Source organism: Pseudophryne corroboree, unplaced genomic scaffold (genome assembly GCF_028390025.1).
Source record: "Pseudophryne corroboree isolate aPseCor3 unplaced genomic scaffold, aPseCor3.hap2 scaffold_2769, whole genome shotgun sequence".
NCBI classification, from domain to species: domain Eukaryota; kingdom Metazoa; phylum Chordata; class Amphibia; order Anura; family Myobatrachidae; genus Pseudophryne; species Pseudophryne corroboree.
The window spans coordinates 1-16600 of NW_026969431.1; the positions used below are offsets into that span (position 1 = coordinate 1).

A 16600-nucleotide genomic window follows, 5' to 3' on the forward strand; every position below is an offset into this window, starting at 1 on the left:
TTCAGTTTACAGGGGGGTACCCGAGCAGCGATCCTCCCCAGCTCTAGCCCAACTCCTACTTACCTGCCAGGTGAGATACTATGATCATGAAGGTGCTTCTCCCAGGGCAAGGTTCACCCATTGCACTCTAGGTGTGCTGCTCCTGCGATTTCCCCAAATGTGGGAAACTTGACTGCATAATTTGTGTTTCCCCTGGTCGGCTCTCGTATAATTCAGATCTCTTTGTCTCAGGTCTCTCTCCAGCCTAGTTTGCTGTCTGTTTCCACTTCTCTTTTCTTGAGCCGCTCCCTTCTATGCCCTTGCGCACTATCCTGACTTCTCCTCCTGTCTGCTTACTTTGTGCCTTCCAACGCACAATGCGAACTACAGGTAGTGCTGCAGGGCCCACACCCTTTTACTTGCCTTACAGAGCAGCTCTGGAGCTGTTACAGTGCCCAGCTGCTGCAAGAAATCAGCTTGAATGCTTCAGGGGCTGGGGCATAGCCAACATGAGCCCCACACCAAAGGAGGGTGGAGGTGTTTAATGCAAACTAGGGGTCAGCCAAGTGCCGCAAAAGGCCACCATGCCCTGCACGCCCCTTTTCTCTTTTCATATGCAGACGAGGGTTGAAGCCAACTTTGACCCACTGCTTGGATGACATCACCATATGCAAATCCATCTGCGGCAGGCCTTCCCCCAGGAATGCTTGCACTAGTTGTTGCATTTGGTTTGTTGTTTGGGGGTGCTTCAGTATTAGGCAGCTTTCTGCCCTCCCATGTTCATCTGAAAATACATGTTCTCCCTGCAGTTGTTGTCCCCAGATGAGAGTTCCCTTGTGCTGCCTCAGTTGAATCTCCTTTACTTGACAGAGATGTGCATGAGCAGCGGCCCTCCCCAGCCCTATTCCAAATCATACTTATTTTGCATAGGAGATACCATGGTCATGAAGATTTTTCTCCCAGGGTGAGGTTCATTCATTGCATTTTGGGTATGCTGACCCCTGTGATTTCCCCAAATGTGGGAAACTCAACTGCATTATTTGTGGTAGTGGGGGACTGTGTTTGTGCTTTCCTCTGGTCAGCTCTAGTAAAAGTCAGATTTCTTTGTCTCACATTTTCCTCTAGCCTTGTTCTTCTTTCGAGAGTTCCCTTGTGCTGCCTTTGTTGGATCTCCTTCACTTTACAGGGGGGTACCCGAGCAGCGACCCTCCCCAGCTCTAGCCCAACTCCTACTTACCTGCCAGGTGAGATACTATGATCATTAAGGTGCTTCTCCCAGGGCAAGGCTCACCCATTGTACTCTGGGTGTGCTGCTCCTGCGATTTCCCCAAATGTGGGAAACTTGACTGCATAATTTGTGTTTCCCCTCGTCGGCTCTCGTATAATTCAGATCTCTTTGTCTCAGGTCTCTCTCCAGCCTAGTTTGCTGTCTGTTTCCACTTCTCTTTTCTTCAGCCGCTCCCTTCTATACCCTTGTGCACTATCCTGACTTCTCCACCCGTCTGCTTACTTTGTGCCTTCCAATGCACAATGCAAACTACAGGTAGTGCTGCAGGGCCCACACCCTTTTACTTGCCTTACAGAGCAGCTCTGGAGCTGTTACAGTGCCCAGCTGCTGCAAGAAATCAGCTTGAATGCTTCAGGGGCTGGGGCATAGCCAACATCAGCCCCACACCGAAGGAGGGTGGAGGTGTTTAATGCAAACTAGGGGTCAGTCAAGCGCCGCAAAAGGCCACCATGCCCTGCACGCCCCTTTTCTGTTTTCATATGCAGATGAGGGTTGAAGCCAACTTTGACCCACTGCTTGGATGACATCACCATATGCAAATCCATCTGCGGCAGGCCTTCCCCCAGGAATGCTTGCACTAGTTGTTGCATTTGGTTTGTTGTTTGGGGGTGCTTCAGTATTAGGCAGCCTTCTGCTGCACCCTGCTTTGGTGTGGGGCTCATGTTGGCCATGCCCCATCCCCTGAAGCTTTCAAGCAGATTTCTTGCAGCAGCTGGGCACTGTAACAGCTCAAGAGCTGCTCTGTAAGGCAAGTAAAAGGGTGTGGGCCCTGCAGCACTACCTGTAGTTTGCATTGTGCATTGGAAGGCACAAAGTAAGCAGACGGGAGGAGAAGTCAGGATAGTGCACAAGGGTATAGAAGGGAGCGGCTGAAGAAAAGAGAAGTGGAAACAGACAGCAAACTAGGCTGGAGAGAGATCTGAGACAAAGAGATCTGAATTATACGATAGCCGACCAGGGGAAACACAAATTATGCAGTCAAGTTTCCCACATTTGGGGAAATCGCATGGGCAGCACACCCAGAGTGCAATGGGTGAGCCTTGCCCTGGGAGAAGCACCTTCATGATCATAGTATCTCACCTGGCAGGTAAGTATGAGTTGGGCTAGAGCTGGGGAGGGTCGCTGCTCGGGCACCCCCCTGTTAAGTGAAGGAGATCCAACTGAGGCAGCACAAGGGAACTCTCAAAAGAAGAACAAGGCTAGAGGAAGATCTGAAACAAAGAAATCTGACTTTTACCAGAGCTGACCAGAAGAAAACACAAACACAGTCCCCCACTACCACAAATAAAGCAGTCGAGGTGAGGTTCATTCATTGCATTTTGGGTATGCTGACCCCTGTGATTTCCCCAAATGTGGGAAACTCGACTGCTTTATTTGTGGTAGTGGGGGACTGTGTTTGTGTTTTCTTCTGGTCAGCTCTGGTAAAAGTCAGATTTCTTTGTTTCAGATCTTCCTCTAGCCTTGTTCTTCTTTTGAGAGTTCCCTTGTGCTGCCTCAGTTGGATCTCCTTCACTTAACAGGGGGGTGCCCGAGCAGCGACCCTCCCCAGCTCTAGCCCAACTCCTACTTACCTGCCAGGTGAGATACTATGATCATGAAGGTGCTTCTCCCAGGGCAAGGCTCACCCATTGCACTCTGGGTGTGCAGCCCCTGCGATTTCCCCAAATGTGGGAAACTTGACTGCATAATTTGTGTTTCCCCTGGTCGGCTCTCGTATAATTCAGATCTCTTTGTCTCAGATCTCTCTCCAGCCTAGTTTGCTGTCTGTTTCCACTTCTCTTTTCTTCAGCCGCTCCCTTCTATACCCTTGTGCACTATCCTGACTTCTCCTCCCGTCTGCTTACTTTGTGCCTTCCAATGCACAATGCAAACTACAGGTAGTGCTGCAGGGCCCACACCCTTTTACTTGCCTTACAGAGCAGCTCTGGAGCTGTTACAGTGCCCAGCTGCTGCAAGAAATCTGCTTGAATGCTTCAGGGGATGGGACATGGCCAACATGAGCCCCACACCAAAGGAGGGTGGAGCAGAAGGCTGACTAATACTGAAGCACCCCCAAACAACAAACCAAATGCAACAACTAGTGCAAGCATTCCTGGGGGAAGGCCTGCCGCAGATGGATTTGCATATGGTGATGTCATCCAAGCAGTGGGTCAAAGTTGGCTTCAACCCTCGTCTGCATATGAAAACAGAAAAGGGGCGTGCAGGGCATGGTGGCCTTTTGCGGCGCTTGACCGACCCCTAGTTTGCATTAAACACCTCCACCCTCCTTCGGTGTGGGGCTCATGTTGGCTATGCCCCAGCCCCTGAAGCATTCAAGCTGATTTCTTGCAGCAGCTGGGCACTGTAACAGCTCCAGAGCTGCTCTGTAAGGCAAGTAAAAGGGTGTGGGCCCTGCAGCACTACCTGTAGTTTGCATTGTGCATTGGAAGGCACAAAGTAAGCAGACGGGAGGAGAAGTCAGGATAGTGCACAAGGGTATAGAAGGGAGCGGCTGAAGAAAAGAGAAGTGGAAACAGACAGCAAACTAGGCTGGAGAGAGACAAAGAGATCTGAATTATACGAGAGCCGACCAGGGGAAACACAAATTATGCAGTCAAGTTTCCCACATTTGGGGAAATCGCAGGAGCAGCACACCCAGAGTGCAATGGGTGAGCCTTGCCCTGGGAGAAGCACCTTCATGATCATAGTATCTCACCTGGCAGGTAAGTAGGAGTTGGGCTAGAGCTGGGGAGGGTCGCTGCTCGGGTACCCCCCTGTCAAGTGAAGGAGATCCAACTGAGGCAGCACAAGGGAACTCTCGAAAGAAGAACAAGGCAAGAGGAAAATCTGAGACAAAGAAATCTGACTTTTACCAGAGCTGACCAGAGGAAAGCACAAACACAGTCCCCCACTACCACAAATAATGCAGTTGAGTTTCCCACATTTGGGGAAATCACAGGGGTCAGCATACCCAAAATGCAATGAATGAACCTCACCCTGGGAGAACAATCTTCATGACCATGGTATCTCCTATGCAAAATAAGTATGATTTGGAATAGGGCTGGGGAGGGCCGCTGCTCTGGCACATCTCTGTCAAGTAAAGGAGATTCAACTGAGGCAGCACAAGGGAACTCTCATCTGGGGACAACAACTGCAGGGAGAACACATATTTTCAGATGAACATGGGAGGGCAGAAGGCTGCCTAATACTGAAGCACCCCCAAACAACAAACCAAATGCAACAACTAGTGCAAGCATTCCTGGGGGAAGTTCTGCAGAAGACGGATTTGCATACGGTGATGTCATACAAGCAGTGGGTCAAAGTTGGCTTCAACCCTCATCTGCATATGAAAAGAGAAAAGGGGCGTGCAGGGCATGGCGGCCTTTTGCGGTGCTTGGATGACCCCTAGTTCGCATTAAACACCTCCACCCTCCTTTGGTGTGGGGCTCATGTTGGCCATGCCCCATCCCCTGAAGCATTCAAGCAGATTTCTTGCAGCAGCTGGGCACTGTAACAGCTCCAGAGCTGCTCTGTAAGGCAAGTAAAAGGGTGTGGGCCCTGCAGCACTACCTGTAGTTTGCATTGTGCATTGGAAGGCACAAAGTAAGCAGACGGGAGGAGAAGTCAGGATAGTGCACAAGGGTATAGAAGGGAGCGGCTGAAGAAAAGAGAAGTGGAAACAGACAGCAAACTAGGCTGGAGAGAGACCTGAGACAAAGAGATCTGAATTATACGAGAGCCGACCAGGGGAAACACAAATTATGCAGTCAAGTTTCCCACATTTGGGGAAATCGCAGGGGCAGCACACCCAGAGTGCAATGGGTGAGCCTTGCCCTGGGAGAAGCACCTTCATGATCATAGTATCTCACCTGGCAGGTAAGTAGGAGTTGGGCTAGAGCTGGGGAGGGTCTCTGCTCGGGCACCCCCCTGTCAAGTGAAGGAGATCCAACTGAGGCAGCACAAGGGAACTCTCAAAAGAAGAACAAGGCTCTGAAACAAAGAAATCTGACTTTTACCAGAGCTGACCAGAGGAAAACACAAACACAGTCCCCCACTACCACAAATAAAGCAGTCGAGTTTCCCACATTTGGGGAAATCACAGGGGTCAGCATACCCAGAATGCAATGAATGAACCTCACCCTGGGAGAATAATCTTCATGACCATGGTATCTCCTATGCAAAATAAGTATGATTTGGGATAGAGCTGGGGAGGGCCGCTGCTCAGGCACATCTCTGTCAAGTTAAGGAGATTCAACTGAGGCAGCACAAGGGAACTCTCATCTAGGGACAACAACTGCAGGGAGAACACATATTTTCAGATGAACATGGGAGGGCAGACGGCTGCCTAATACTGAAGCACCCCCAAACAACAAACCAAATGCAACAACTAGTGCAAGCATTCCTGGGGGAAGGCCTCCCGCAGATGGATTTGCATATGGTGATGTCATCCAAGCAGTGGGTCAAAGTTGGCTTCAACCCTCGTCTGCATATGAAAACAGAAAAGGGGCGTGCAGGGCATGGTGGCCTTTTGCTGCGCTTGTCTGACCCCTAGTTTGCATTAAACACCTCCACCCTTCTTCGGTGTGGGGCTCATGTTGGCTATGCCCCAGCCCCTGAAGCATTCAAGCTGATTTCTTGCAGCAGCTTGGCACTGCAACAGCTCCAGAGCTGCTCTGTAAGGCAAGTAAAAGGGTGTGGGCCCTGCAGCACTACCTGTAGTTTGCATTGTGCATTGGAAGGCACAAAGTAAGCAGACGGGAGGAGAAGTCAGGATAGTGCACAAGGGTATAGAAGGGAGCGGCTGAAGAAAAGAGAAGTGGAAACAGACAGCAAACTAGGCTGGAGAGAGACCTGAGACAAAGAGATCTGAATTATACGAGAGCCGACCAGGGGAAACACAAATTATGCAGTCAAGTTTCCCACATTTGGGGAAATCGCAGGAGCAGCACACCCAGAGTACAATGGGTGAGCCTTGCCCTGGGAGAAGCACCTTCATGATCATAGTATCTCACCTGGCAGGTAAGTAGGAGTTGGGCTAGAGCTGGGGAGGGTCGCTGCTCGGGTACCCCCCTGTAAAGTGAAGGAGATCCAACTGAGGCAGCACAAGGGAACTCTCGAAAGAAGAACAAGGCTAAAGGAAAATCTGAGACAAAGAAATCTGACTTTTACCAGAGCTGACCAGAGGAAAGCACAAACACAGTCTCCCACTACCACAAATAATGCAGTCAAGTTTCCCACATTTGGGGAAATCACAGGGGTCAGCATACCCAAAATGCAATGAATGAACCTCACCCTGGGAGAAAAATCTTCATGACCATGGTATCTCCTATGCAAAATAAGTATGATTTGGAATAGGGCTGGGGAGGGCCGCTGCTCATGCACATCTCTGTCAAGTAAAGGAGATTCAACTGAGGCAGCACAAGGGAACTCTCATCTTGGGACAACAACTGCAGGGAGAACATATATTTTCAGATGAACATGGGAGGGCAGAAGGCTGCCTAATACTGAAGCACCCCCAAACAACAAACCAAATGCAACAACTAGTGCAAGCATTCCTGGGGGAAGGCCTGCCGCAGATGGATTTGCATATGGTGATGTCATCCAAGCAGTGGGTCAAAGTTGGCTTCAACCCTCGTCTGCATATGAAAAGAGAAAAGGGGCGTGCAGGGCATGGTGGCCTTTTGCGGCGCTTGGCTGACCCCTAGTTTGCATTAAACACCTCCACCCTCCTTTGGTGTGGGGCTCATGTTGGCTATGCCCCAGCCCCTGAAGCATTCAAGCTGATTTCTTGCAGCAGCTGGGCACTGTAACAGCTCCAGAGCTGCTCTGTAAGGCAAGTAAAAGGGTCTGGGCCCTGCAGCACTACCTGTAGATCGCATTGTGCGTTGGAAGGCACAAAGTAAGCAGACAGGAGGAGAAGTCAGGATAGTGCGCAAGGGCATAGAAGGGAGCGGCTCAAGAAAAGAGAAGTGGAAACAGACAGCAAACTAGGCTGGAGAGAGACCTGAGACAAAGAGATCTGAATTATACGAGAGCCGACCAGGGGAAACACAAATTATGCAGTCAAGTTTCCCACATTTGGGGAAATCGCAGGGGCAGCACACCCAGAGTGCAATGGGTGAGCCTTGCCCTGGGAGAAGCACCTTCATGATCATAGTATCTCACCTGGCAGGTAAGTAGGAGTTGGGCTAGAGCTGGGGAGGGTCGCTGTTCGGGCACCCCCCTGTCAAGTGAAAGAGATCCAACTGAGGCAGCACAAGGGAACTCTCGAAAGAAGAACAAGGCTAGAGGAAGATCTGAGACAAAGAAATCTGACTTTTTCCAGAGCTGACCAGAGGAAAGCACAAACACAGTCCCCCACTACCACAAATAATGCAGTCGAGTTTCCCACATTTGGGGAAATCACAGGGGTCAGCATACCCAGAATGCAATGAATGAACCTCACCTTGGGAGAACAATCTTCATGACCATGGTATCGCCTATGCAAAATAAGTATGATTTGGGATAGGGCTGGGGAGGGCCGCTGCTCAGGCACATCTCTGTCAAGTAAAGGAGATTCAACTGAGGCAGCACAAGGGAACTCTCATCTGGGGACAACAACTGCAGGGAGAACACATATTTTCAGATGAACATGTGAGGGCAGAAGGCTGCCTAATACTGAAGCACCCCCAAACAACAAACCAAATGCAACAACTAGTGCAAGCATTCCTGGGGGAAGGCCTGCAGCAGATGGATTTGCATATGGTGATGTCATCCAAGCAGTGGGTCAAAGTTGGCTTCAACCCTCGTCTGCATATGAAAAGAGAAAAGGGGCGTGCAGGGCATGGCGGCCTTTTGCAGCGCTTGGATGACCCCTAGTTCGCATTACACACCTCCACCCTCCTTCGGTGTGGGGCTCATGTTGGCTATGCCCCAGCCCCTGAAGCATTCAAGCTGATTTCTTGCAGCAGCTGGGCACTGTAACTGCTCCAGAGCTACTCTGTAAGGCAAGTAAAAGGGTGTGGGCCCTGCAGCACTACCTGTAGTTCGCATTGTGCGTTGGAAGGCACGAAGTAAGCAGACGGGAGAAGTCAGGATAGTGCGCAAGGGCATAGAAGGGAGCGGCTCAAGAAAAGAGAAGTGGAAACAGACAGCAAACTAGGCTGGAGAGAGACCTGAGACAAAGAGATCTGAATTATACGAGAGCCGACGAGGGGAAACACAAATTATGCAGTCACGTTTCCCACATTTGGGGAAATCGCAGGAGCAGCACACCCAGAGTGCAATGGTTGAGCCTTGCCCTGGGAGAAGCACCTTCATGATCATAGTATCTCACCTGGCAGGTAAGTAGGAGTTGGGCTAGAGCTGGGGAGGGTCGCTGCTCGGGTTCCCCCCTGTGAAGTGAAGGAGATCCAACTGAGGCAGCACCAGGGAACTCTCGAAAGAAGAACAAGGCTAGAGGAAGATCTGAGACAAAGAAATCTGACTTTTACCAGAGCTGACCAGAGGAAAGCACAAACACAGTCTCCCACTACCACAAATAATGCAGTCAAGTTTCCCACATTTGGGGAAATCACAGGGGTCAGCATACCCAAAATGCAATGAATGAACCTCACCCTGGGAGAAAAATCTTCATGACCATGGTATCTCCTATGCAAAATAAGTATGATTTGGAATAGGGCTGGGGAGGGCCGCTGCTCATGCACATCTCTGTCAAGTAAAGGAGATTTAACTGAGGCAGCACAAGGGAACTCTCATCTGGGGACAACAACTGCAGGGAGAACACATATTTTCAGATGAACATGGGAGGGCAGAAGGCTGCCTAATACTGAAGCACCCCCAAACAACAAACCAAATGCAACAACTAGTGCAAGCATTCCTGGGGGAAGTTCTGCAGAAGACGGATTTGCATACGGTGATGTCATCCAAGCAGTGGGTCAAAGTTGGCTTCAACCCTCATCTGCATATGAAAAGAGAAAAGGGGCGTGCAGGGCATGGCGGCCTTTTGCGGTGCTTGGATGACCCCTAGTTCGCATTAAACACCTCCACCCTCCTTTGGTGTGGGGCTCATGTTGGCCATGCCCCATCCCCTGGAGCATTCAAGCTGATTTCTTGCAGCAGCTGGGCACTGTAACAGCTCCAGAGCTGCTCTGTAAGGCAAGTAAAAGGGTGTGGGCCCTGCAGCACTACCTGTAGTTTGCATTGTGCATTGGAAGGCACAAAGTAAGCAGACGGGAGGAGAAGTCAGGATAGTGCACAAGGGTATAGAAGGGAGCGGCTGAAGAAAAGAGAAGTGGAAACAGACAGCAAACTAGGCTGGAGAGAGACCTGAGACAAAGAGATCTGAATTATACGAGAGCCGACCAAGGGAAACACAAATTATGCAGTCAAGTTTCCCACATTTGGGGAAATCGCAGGGGCAGCACACCCAGAGTGCAATGGGTGAGCCTTGCCCTGGGAGAAGCACCTTCATGATCATAGTATCTCACCTGGCAGGTAAGTAGGAGTTGGGCTAGAGCTGGGGAGGGTCGCTGTTCGGGCACCCCCCTGTCAAGTGAAAGAGATCCAACTGAGGCAGCACAAGGGAACTCTCGAAAGAAGAACAAGGCTAGAGGAAGATCTGAGACAAAGAAATCTGACTTTTTCCAGAGCTGGCCAGAGGAAAGCACAAACACAGTCCCCCACTACCACAAATAATGCAGTCGAGTTTCCCACATTTGGGGAAATCACAGGGGTCAGCATACCCAGAATGCAATGAATGAACCTCACCCTGGGAGAACAATCTTCATGACCATGGTATCGCCTATGCAAAATAAGTATGATTTGGGATAGGGCTGGGGAGGGCCGCTGCTCATGCACATCTCTGTCAAGTAAAGGAGATTCAACTGAGGCAGCACAAGGGAACTCTCATCTGGGGACAACAACTGCAGGGAGAACACATATTTTCAGATGAACATGTGAGGGCAGAAGGCTGCCTAATACTGAAGCACCCCCAAACAACAAACCAAATGCAACAACTAGTGCAAGCATTCCTGGGGGAAGGCCTGCAGCAGATGGATTTGCATATGGTGATGTCATCCAAGCAGTGGGTCAAAGTTGGCTTCAACCCTCGTCTGCATATGAAAAGAGAAAAGGGGCGTGCAGGGCATGGCGGCCTTTTGCAGCGCTTGGATGACCCCTAGTTTGCATTACACACCTCCTCCCTCCTTCTGTGTGGTGCTCATGTTGGCTATGCCCCAGCCCCTGAAGCATTAAAGCTGATTTCTTGCAGCAGCTGGGCACTGTAACTGCTCCAGAGCTACTCTGTAAGGCAAGTAAAAGGGTGTGGGCCCTGCAGCACTACCTGTAGTTCGCATTGTGCGTTGGAAGGCACGAAGTAAGCAGACGGGAGAAGTCAGGATAGTGCGCAAGGGCATAGAAGGGAGCGGCTCAAGAAAAGAGAAGTGGAAACAGACAGCAAACTAGGCTGGAGAGAGACCTGAGACAAAGAGATCTGAATTATACGAGAGCCGACGAGGGGAAACACAAATTATGCAGTCAAGTTTCCCACATTTGGGGAAATCGCAGGAGCAGCACACCCAGAGTGCAATGGTTGAGCCTTGCCCTGGGAGAAGCACCTTCATGATCATAGTATCTCACCTGGCAGGTAAGTAGGAGTTGGGCTAGAGCTGGGGAGGGTCGCTGCTCGGGTTCCCCCCTGTGAAGTGAAGGAGATCCAACTGAAGCAGCACCAGGGAACTCTCGAAAGAAGAACAAGGCTAGAGGAAGATCTGAGACAAAGAAATCTGACTTTTACCAGAGCTGACCAGAGGAAAGCACAAACACAGTCCCCCACTACCACAAATAATGCAGTCGAGTTTCCCACATTTGGGAAAATCACAGGGGTCAGCATACCCAGAATGCAATGAATGAACCTAACCCTGGGAGAACAATCTTCATGACCATGGTATCTCCTATGCAAAATAAGTATGATTTGGGATAGGGCTGGTGAGGGCCGCTGCTCAGGCACATCTCTGTCAAGTAAAGGAGATTCAACTGAGGCAGCACAAGGGAACTCTCATCTGGGGACAACAACTGCAGGGAGACCACATCTTTTCAGATGAACATGGGAGGGCGGAAGGCTGCCTAATACTGAAGCACCATCAAATATCAAACCATGGCCCTCATTCCGAGTTGATCGCTCGCAAGGCGATTTTAGCAGAGTTACACACGCTAAGCCGCCGCCTACTGGGAGTGAATCTTAGCTTCTTAAAATTGCGACCGATGTATTCGCAATATTGCGATTACAAACTACTTAGCAGTTTCAGAGTAGCTTCAGACTTACTCTGCATCTGCGATCAGTTCAGTGCTTGTCGTTCCTGGTTTGACGTCACAAACACTCCCAGAGTTCGCCCAGACACTCCCCCGTTTCTCCGGCCACTCCTGCGTTTTTTCCGGAAACTGTAGCGTTTTTTCCCACACGCCCATAAAACGGCCTGTTTCCGCCCAGTAACACCCATTTCCTGTCAATCACATTACGATCGCCGGAGCGAAGAAAAAGCCGTGAGTAAAAATACTTTCTTAATTGTAAAATTACTTGGCGCAGTCGCAGTGCGAATATTGCGCATGCGTACTAAGCAGAATTTCACTGCGATGCGATGAAATTTACAGAGCGAACGACTCGGAATGAGGGCCCATATGCAACAACTAGTACAAGCACTCCTGGGGGAAGGTCTGCAGCAGACGGATTTGCATACGGTGATGTAAATCCAAGCAGTGGGCCAAAGTTGACTGGAACCCTCATCTGCATATGAAAAGAGAAAAGGGGCATGCAGGGCATGGCGGCCTTTTGCAGTGCTTGGATGACCCCTAGTTCGCATTAAACACCCCCACCCTCCTTTGGTGTGGGGCTCATGTTGGCCATGCCCCATCCCCTGATGCATTCAAGCTGATTTCTTGCAGCAGCTGGGCACTGTAACAGCTCCAGAGCTGTTCTGTAAGGCAAGTAAAAGTGTGTGGGCCCTGCAGCACCACCTGTTGTTCGCATTGTGCGTTGGAAGGCACAAATTAAGCAGACGGGAGGAGAAGTCAGGATAGTGCGCAAGGGCATTCTTTTCTCTTAGTCCGGGGGCAAGGCTTCAAAATGGGGTCTGCAACGGAGGAGACACAGGGGGCGTGGTCACAGCAGCTTTTCTCTACAGTCTGCACCAGCAGGAGCCTACACCATTTTTTATGATCACGCTGAACTGCAGTGCGACTGCAATTACAGCATGGTCAAGAAGGGAGGCGTCATGCTGGGTGGCCATGCCCTGTCACTGTGCAGGAGCCAGCACCGCTCACACACTAGTCCCCGGGTGCAGCCCCCAACCCCCGGGACACCCGGAGCAACAAAATGTAGATTCAGGCCACCAGGCCACGCCCCTACCTATGAAACCATGCCTCCTTTTTACCATTGCGCTGTTTATCTGCGCGCACTGCATTACAATCTCCCTCGCCACCTCTCTGGGTGTCACCAGTGATAGTGACACCTCTGCCATGCTTGTAGCAGCTGGTCCTAAGATCTACGCCTCAAGCCCTGAGTGTTTGCCCTTGTGACTTGTTGATCATCATAGCGAAGCAGATGCTTACAGAAAACTGCAGGGGCTTAGATTGAAAATAAAAACAATTGATGGGTATAAGGTAGAGAGGAGTGGGTTCGGTTCTCCGAGAACCGAATTCCCCACGAACTCCACGTGGTTTACATTGGTCCGAGGCAGGCTCGGTTGTTCCTGCCTGACTCGGAAAACCTGAACAAGGGAAAATGTCATCATCCCGCTGTCAGATTCTCGTGAGATTCGGATTCCATATAAAGAGCTGCGCGTTGCTGCCATTTTTACTCGTGCATTGAAGAGAGAGCGGAGAGGACGTGGCTATGTTCTCTCAGTGGAAATCTCAATATCAGTGCTCAGTATCAGTGGTTACTTATTGCTGCTCAGTAATACTAGTAGTGTGTCTCTCCTGCTCAGTGTCAGTTCTCAGTAGTATCCTCATCAGTGCTCAGTATCACTGCTCATTGTCTTGTGCTGCATTGTGGTGCTCAGCATACTACAGTACATTACTAATAGTCCAGTGCTGCATCTTGCTGCTCAGTGTCAGTTCTAGTATCCTCATCAGTGCTCACTATCACTGCTCATTGCATTGTGGTGTTCTGTATACTACAGTAACATAGTAATATAGTATATATAGAGGAGCGGGTTCGGTTCTCCGAGAACCGAATTCCCGACGAACTCCACGTGGTTTACACTGGTCCGAGGCAGGCTCGGTTGTTCCTGCCTGACTCGGAAAACCTGAACAAGGGAAAATGTCATCATCCCGCTGTCGGATTCTCGCGAGATTCGGATTCCATATAAAGAGCTGCGCGTTGCCGCCATTTTTACTCGTGCATTGAAGAGAGAGCGGAGAGGACGTGGCTATGTTCTCTCAGTGGAAATCTCAATATCAGTGCTCAGTATCAGTGGTTACTTATTGCTGCTCAGTAATACTAGTAGTGTGTCTCTCCTGCTCAGTGTCAGTTCTCAGTAGTATCCTCATCAGTGCTCAGTATCACTGCTCATTGTCTTGTGCTGCATTGTGGTGCTCAGCATACTACAGTACATTACTAATAGTCCAGTGCTGCATCTTGCTGCTCAGTGTCAGTTCTAGTATCCTCATCAGTGCTCACTATCACTGCTCATTACATTGTGGTGTTCTGTATACTACAGTAACATAGTAATATAGTAACATATGGTAACATAGTTTTTGAGGTTGAATAGAGGCAAATTGCCCATCGTGTTCAACCTGTTTTAAGTTGTGATGATTCTACATACTTGCTGAATAATGTTTTATGACTAGTTAGCTACTATAACTCATGTTACCCCCGGATTAACCATGTTGATATTTTAAGTATTATAACCTTGGATAGCTTTTTCATTCAGAAATGTATCCATTCCTTTTTTAAATCCAATTACAGAGTCCGCCATTACCACCTTCCCTGGCAGGGAATTCCACATCCTGATTGCCCTAACAGTGAAGATCATAGTATCTCACCTGGCAGGTAAGTAGGAGTTGGGCTAGAGCTGTGGAGGATTGCTGCTCGGGCACCCCCTGTCAAGTGAAGGAGATCCAACTGAGGCAGCACAAGGGAACTCTCGAAAGAAGAACAAGGCTAGAGGAAGATCTGAGACAAAGAAATCTGACTTTTACCAGAGCTGACCAGAGGAAAGCACAAACACAGTCCCCCACTACCACAAATAATGCAGTCGAGTTTCCCACATTTGGGGAAATCACAGGGGTCAGCATACCCAGAGTGCAATGAATGAACCTCACCCTGGGAGAACAATCTTCATGACCATGGTATCTCCTATGCAAAATAAGTATGATTTGGGATAGGGCTGGGGAGGGCCGCTGCTCAGGCACATCTCTGTCAAGTAAAGGAGATTCAACTGAGGCAGCACAAGGGAACTCTCATCTGGGGACAACAACTGCAGGGAGAACACATATTTTCAGATGAACATGGGAGGGCAGAAGGCTGCCTAATACTGAAGCACCCCCAAACAACAAACCAAATGCAACTACTAGTGCAAGCATTCCTGGGGGAAGGCCTGCAGCAGACGGATTTGCATATGGTGATGTCATCCAAGCAGTGGGTCAAAGTTGGCTTCAACCCTCGTCTGCATATGAAAATAAAAAAGGGGTGTGCAGGGCATGGCTGCCTTTTGCGGCGCTTGGATGACCCCTAGTTCGCATTAAACACCTCCACCCTCCTTCGGTGTGGGGCTCATGTTGGCTATGCCCCAGCCCCTGAAGCATTCAAGCTGATTTCTTGCAGCAGCTGGGCACTGTAACAGCTCCAGAGCTGCTCTGTAAAGCAAGTAAAAGGGTGTGGGCCCTGCAGCACTACCTGTAGTTTGCATTGTGCGTTGGAAGGCACAAAGTAAGCAGACGGGGAAGTCAGGATAGTGCACAAGGGCATAGAAGGGAGCGGCTGAAGAAAAGAGAAGTGGAAACAGACAGCAAACTAGGCTGGAGAGAGACCTGAGACAAAGAGATCTGAATTATACGAGAGCCGACCAGGGGAAACACAAATTATGCAGTCAAGTTTCCCACATTTGGGGAAATCGCAGGGGCAGCACACCCAGAGTGCAATGGGTGAGCCTTGCCCTGGGAGAAGCACCTTCATGATCATAGTATCTCACCTGGCAGGTAAGTAGGAGTTGGGCTAGAGCTGGGGAGGGTCTCTGCTCGGGCACCCCCCTGTCAAGTGAAGGAGATCCAACTGAGGCAGCACAAGGGAACTCTCAAAAGAAGAACAAGGCTCTGAAACAAAGAAATCTGACTTTTACCAGAGCTGACCAGAGGAAAACACAAACACAGTCCCCCACTACCACAAATAAAGCAGTCGAGTTTCCCACATTTGGGGAAATCACAGGGGTCAGCATACCCAGAATGCAATGAATGAACCTCACCCTGGGAGAATAATCTTCATGACCATGGTATCTCCTATGCAAAATAAGTATGATTTGGGATAGAGCTGGGGAGGGCCGCTGCTCAGGCACATCTCTGTCAAGTTAAGGAGATTCAACTGAGGCAGCACAAGGGAACTCTCATCTAGGGACAACAACTGCAGGGAGAACACATATTTTCAGATGAACATGGGAGGGCAGAAGGCTGCCTAATACTGAAGCACCCCCAAACAACAAACCAAATGCAACAACTAGTGCAAGCATTCCTGGGGGAAGGCCTGCCGCAGATGGATTTGCATATGGTGATGTCATCCAAGCAGTGGGTCAAAGTTGGCTTCAACCCTCGTCTGCATATGAAAACAGAAAAGGGGCGTGCAGGGCATGGTGGCCTTTTGCTGCGCTTGTCTGACCCCTAGTTTGCATTAAACACCTCCACCCTCCTTCGGTGTGGGGCTCATGTTGGCTATGCCCCAGCCCCTGAAGCATTCAAGCTGATTTCTTGCAGCAGCTTGGCACTGCAACAGCTCCAGAGCTGCTCTGTAAGGCAAGTAAAAGGGTGTGGGCCCTGCAGCACTACCTGTAGTTTGCATTGTGCATTGGAAGGCACAAAGTAAGCAGACGGGAGGAGAAGTCAGGATAGTGCACAAGGGTATAGAAGGGAGCGGCTGAAGAAAAGAGAAGTGGAAACAGACAGCAAACTAGGCTGGAGAGAGACCTGAGACAAAGAGATCTGAATTATACGAGAGCCGACCAGGGGAAACACAAATTATGCAGTCAAGTTTCCCACATTTGGGGAAATCGCAGGAGCAGCACACCCAGAGTACAATGGGTGAGCCTTGCCCTGGGAGAAGCACCTTCATGATCATAGTATCTCACCTGGCAGGTAAGTAGGAGTTGGGCTAGAGCTGGGGAGGGT

The 16600-nt window shown here is 50.0% G+C and overlaps 20 non-coding genes and 3 pseudogenes across 20 annotated transcripts; 4 read left to right on the forward strand and 19 right to left on the reverse strand.

The window, feature by feature from the left end:
* Positions 1-55: 55 nt before the first annotated feature.
* On the forward strand, positions 56-218 carry LOC135013838 (U1 spliceosomal RNA). Its single transcript, XR_010212439.1, has one exon. It is a non-coding gene; the product is annotated as a U1 spliceosomal RNA (small nuclear RNA).
* A 674-nt stretch (positions 219-892) lies between these two features.
* Positions 893-1056, forward strand: LOC135013836 (U1 spliceosomal RNA). Its single transcript, XR_010212437.1, has one exon. It is a non-coding gene; the product is annotated as a U1 spliceosomal RNA (small nuclear RNA).
* Positions 1057-1208: 152 nt separating this feature from the next.
* On the forward strand, positions 1209-1344 carry LOC135013835 (U1 spliceosomal RNA; annotated as a pseudogene).
* An 855-nt stretch (positions 1345-2199) lies between these two features.
* On the reverse strand, positions 2200-2362 carry LOC135013826 (U1 spliceosomal RNA). Its single transcript, XR_010212432.1, has one exon. It is a non-coding gene; the product is annotated as a U1 spliceosomal RNA (small nuclear RNA).
* A 468-nt stretch (positions 2363-2830) lies between these two features.
* On the forward strand, positions 2831-2993 carry LOC135013821 (U1 spliceosomal RNA). The gene has a single exon (XR_010212427.1). It is a non-coding gene; the product is annotated as a U1 spliceosomal RNA (small nuclear RNA).
* Positions 2994-3814: 821 nt separating this feature from the next.
* LOC135013817 (U1 spliceosomal RNA) lies at positions 3815-3977 on the reverse strand. Its single transcript, XR_010212423.1, has one exon. It is a non-coding gene; the product is annotated as a U1 spliceosomal RNA (small nuclear RNA).
* A 152-nt stretch (positions 3978-4129) lies between these two features.
* Positions 4130-4293, reverse strand: LOC135013813 (U1 spliceosomal RNA). The gene has a single exon (XR_010212420.1). It is a non-coding gene; the product is annotated as a U1 spliceosomal RNA (small nuclear RNA).
* Positions 4294-4967: 674 nt separating this feature from the next.
* Positions 4968-5130, reverse strand: LOC135013812 (U1 spliceosomal RNA). The gene has a single exon (XR_010212419.1). It is a non-coding gene; the product is annotated as a U1 spliceosomal RNA (small nuclear RNA).
* Positions 5131-5272: 142 nt separating this feature from the next.
* On the reverse strand, positions 5273-5436 carry LOC135013800 (U1 spliceosomal RNA). The gene has a single exon (XR_010212406.1). It is a non-coding gene; the product is annotated as a U1 spliceosomal RNA (small nuclear RNA).
* A 674-nt stretch (positions 5437-6110) lies between these two features.
* On the reverse strand, positions 6111-6273 carry LOC135013822 (U1 spliceosomal RNA). The gene has a single exon (XR_010212428.1). It is a non-coding gene; the product is annotated as a U1 spliceosomal RNA (small nuclear RNA).
* A 152-nt stretch (positions 6274-6425) lies between these two features.
* Positions 6426-6589, reverse strand: LOC135013804 (U1 spliceosomal RNA). Its single transcript, XR_010212410.1, has one exon. It is a non-coding gene; the product is annotated as a U1 spliceosomal RNA (small nuclear RNA).
* Positions 6590-7263: 674 nt separating this feature from the next.
* LOC135013815 (U1 spliceosomal RNA) lies at positions 7264-7426 on the reverse strand. The gene has a single exon (XR_010212421.1). It is a non-coding gene; the product is annotated as a U1 spliceosomal RNA (small nuclear RNA).
* Positions 7427-7578: 152 nt separating this feature from the next.
* LOC135013803 (U1 spliceosomal RNA) lies at positions 7579-7742 on the reverse strand. Its single transcript, XR_010212409.1, has one exon. It is a non-coding gene; the product is annotated as a U1 spliceosomal RNA (small nuclear RNA).
* A 698-nt stretch (positions 7743-8440) lies between these two features.
* Positions 8441-8576, reverse strand: LOC135013841 (U1 spliceosomal RNA; annotated as a pseudogene).
* Positions 8577-8728: 152 nt separating this feature from the next.
* On the reverse strand, positions 8729-8892 carry LOC135013805 (U1 spliceosomal RNA). The gene has a single exon (XR_010212411.1). It is a non-coding gene; the product is annotated as a U1 spliceosomal RNA (small nuclear RNA).
* A 674-nt stretch (positions 8893-9566) lies between these two features.
* On the reverse strand, positions 9567-9729 carry LOC135013818 (U1 spliceosomal RNA). Its single transcript, XR_010212424.1, has one exon. It is a non-coding gene; the product is annotated as a U1 spliceosomal RNA (small nuclear RNA).
* Positions 9730-9881: 152 nt separating this feature from the next.
* Positions 9882-10045, reverse strand: LOC135013796 (U1 spliceosomal RNA). Its single transcript, XR_010212402.1, has one exon. It is a non-coding gene; the product is annotated as a U1 spliceosomal RNA (small nuclear RNA).
* A 698-nt stretch (positions 10046-10743) lies between these two features.
* Positions 10744-10879, reverse strand: LOC135013831 (U1 spliceosomal RNA; annotated as a pseudogene).
* A 152-nt stretch (positions 10880-11031) lies between these two features.
* On the reverse strand, positions 11032-11195 carry LOC135013795 (U1 spliceosomal RNA). The gene has a single exon (XR_010212401.1). It is a non-coding gene; the product is annotated as a U1 spliceosomal RNA (small nuclear RNA).
* A 3240-nt stretch (positions 11196-14435) lies between these two features.
* Positions 14436-14599, reverse strand: LOC135013786 (U1 spliceosomal RNA). Its single transcript, XR_010212392.1, has one exon. It is a non-coding gene; the product is annotated as a U1 spliceosomal RNA (small nuclear RNA).
* A 670-nt stretch (positions 14600-15269) lies between these two features.
* LOC135013816 (U1 spliceosomal RNA) lies at positions 15270-15432 on the reverse strand. The gene has a single exon (XR_010212422.1). It is a non-coding gene; the product is annotated as a U1 spliceosomal RNA (small nuclear RNA).
* Positions 15433-15574: 142 nt separating this feature from the next.
* Positions 15575-15738, reverse strand: LOC135013801 (U1 spliceosomal RNA). Its single transcript, XR_010212407.1, has one exon. It is a non-coding gene; the product is annotated as a U1 spliceosomal RNA (small nuclear RNA).
* Positions 15739-16412: 674 nt separating this feature from the next.
* Positions 16413-16575, reverse strand: LOC135013823 (U1 spliceosomal RNA). Its single transcript, XR_010212429.1, has one exon. It is a non-coding gene; the product is annotated as a U1 spliceosomal RNA (small nuclear RNA).
* Positions 16576-16600: the final 25 nt, after the last annotated feature.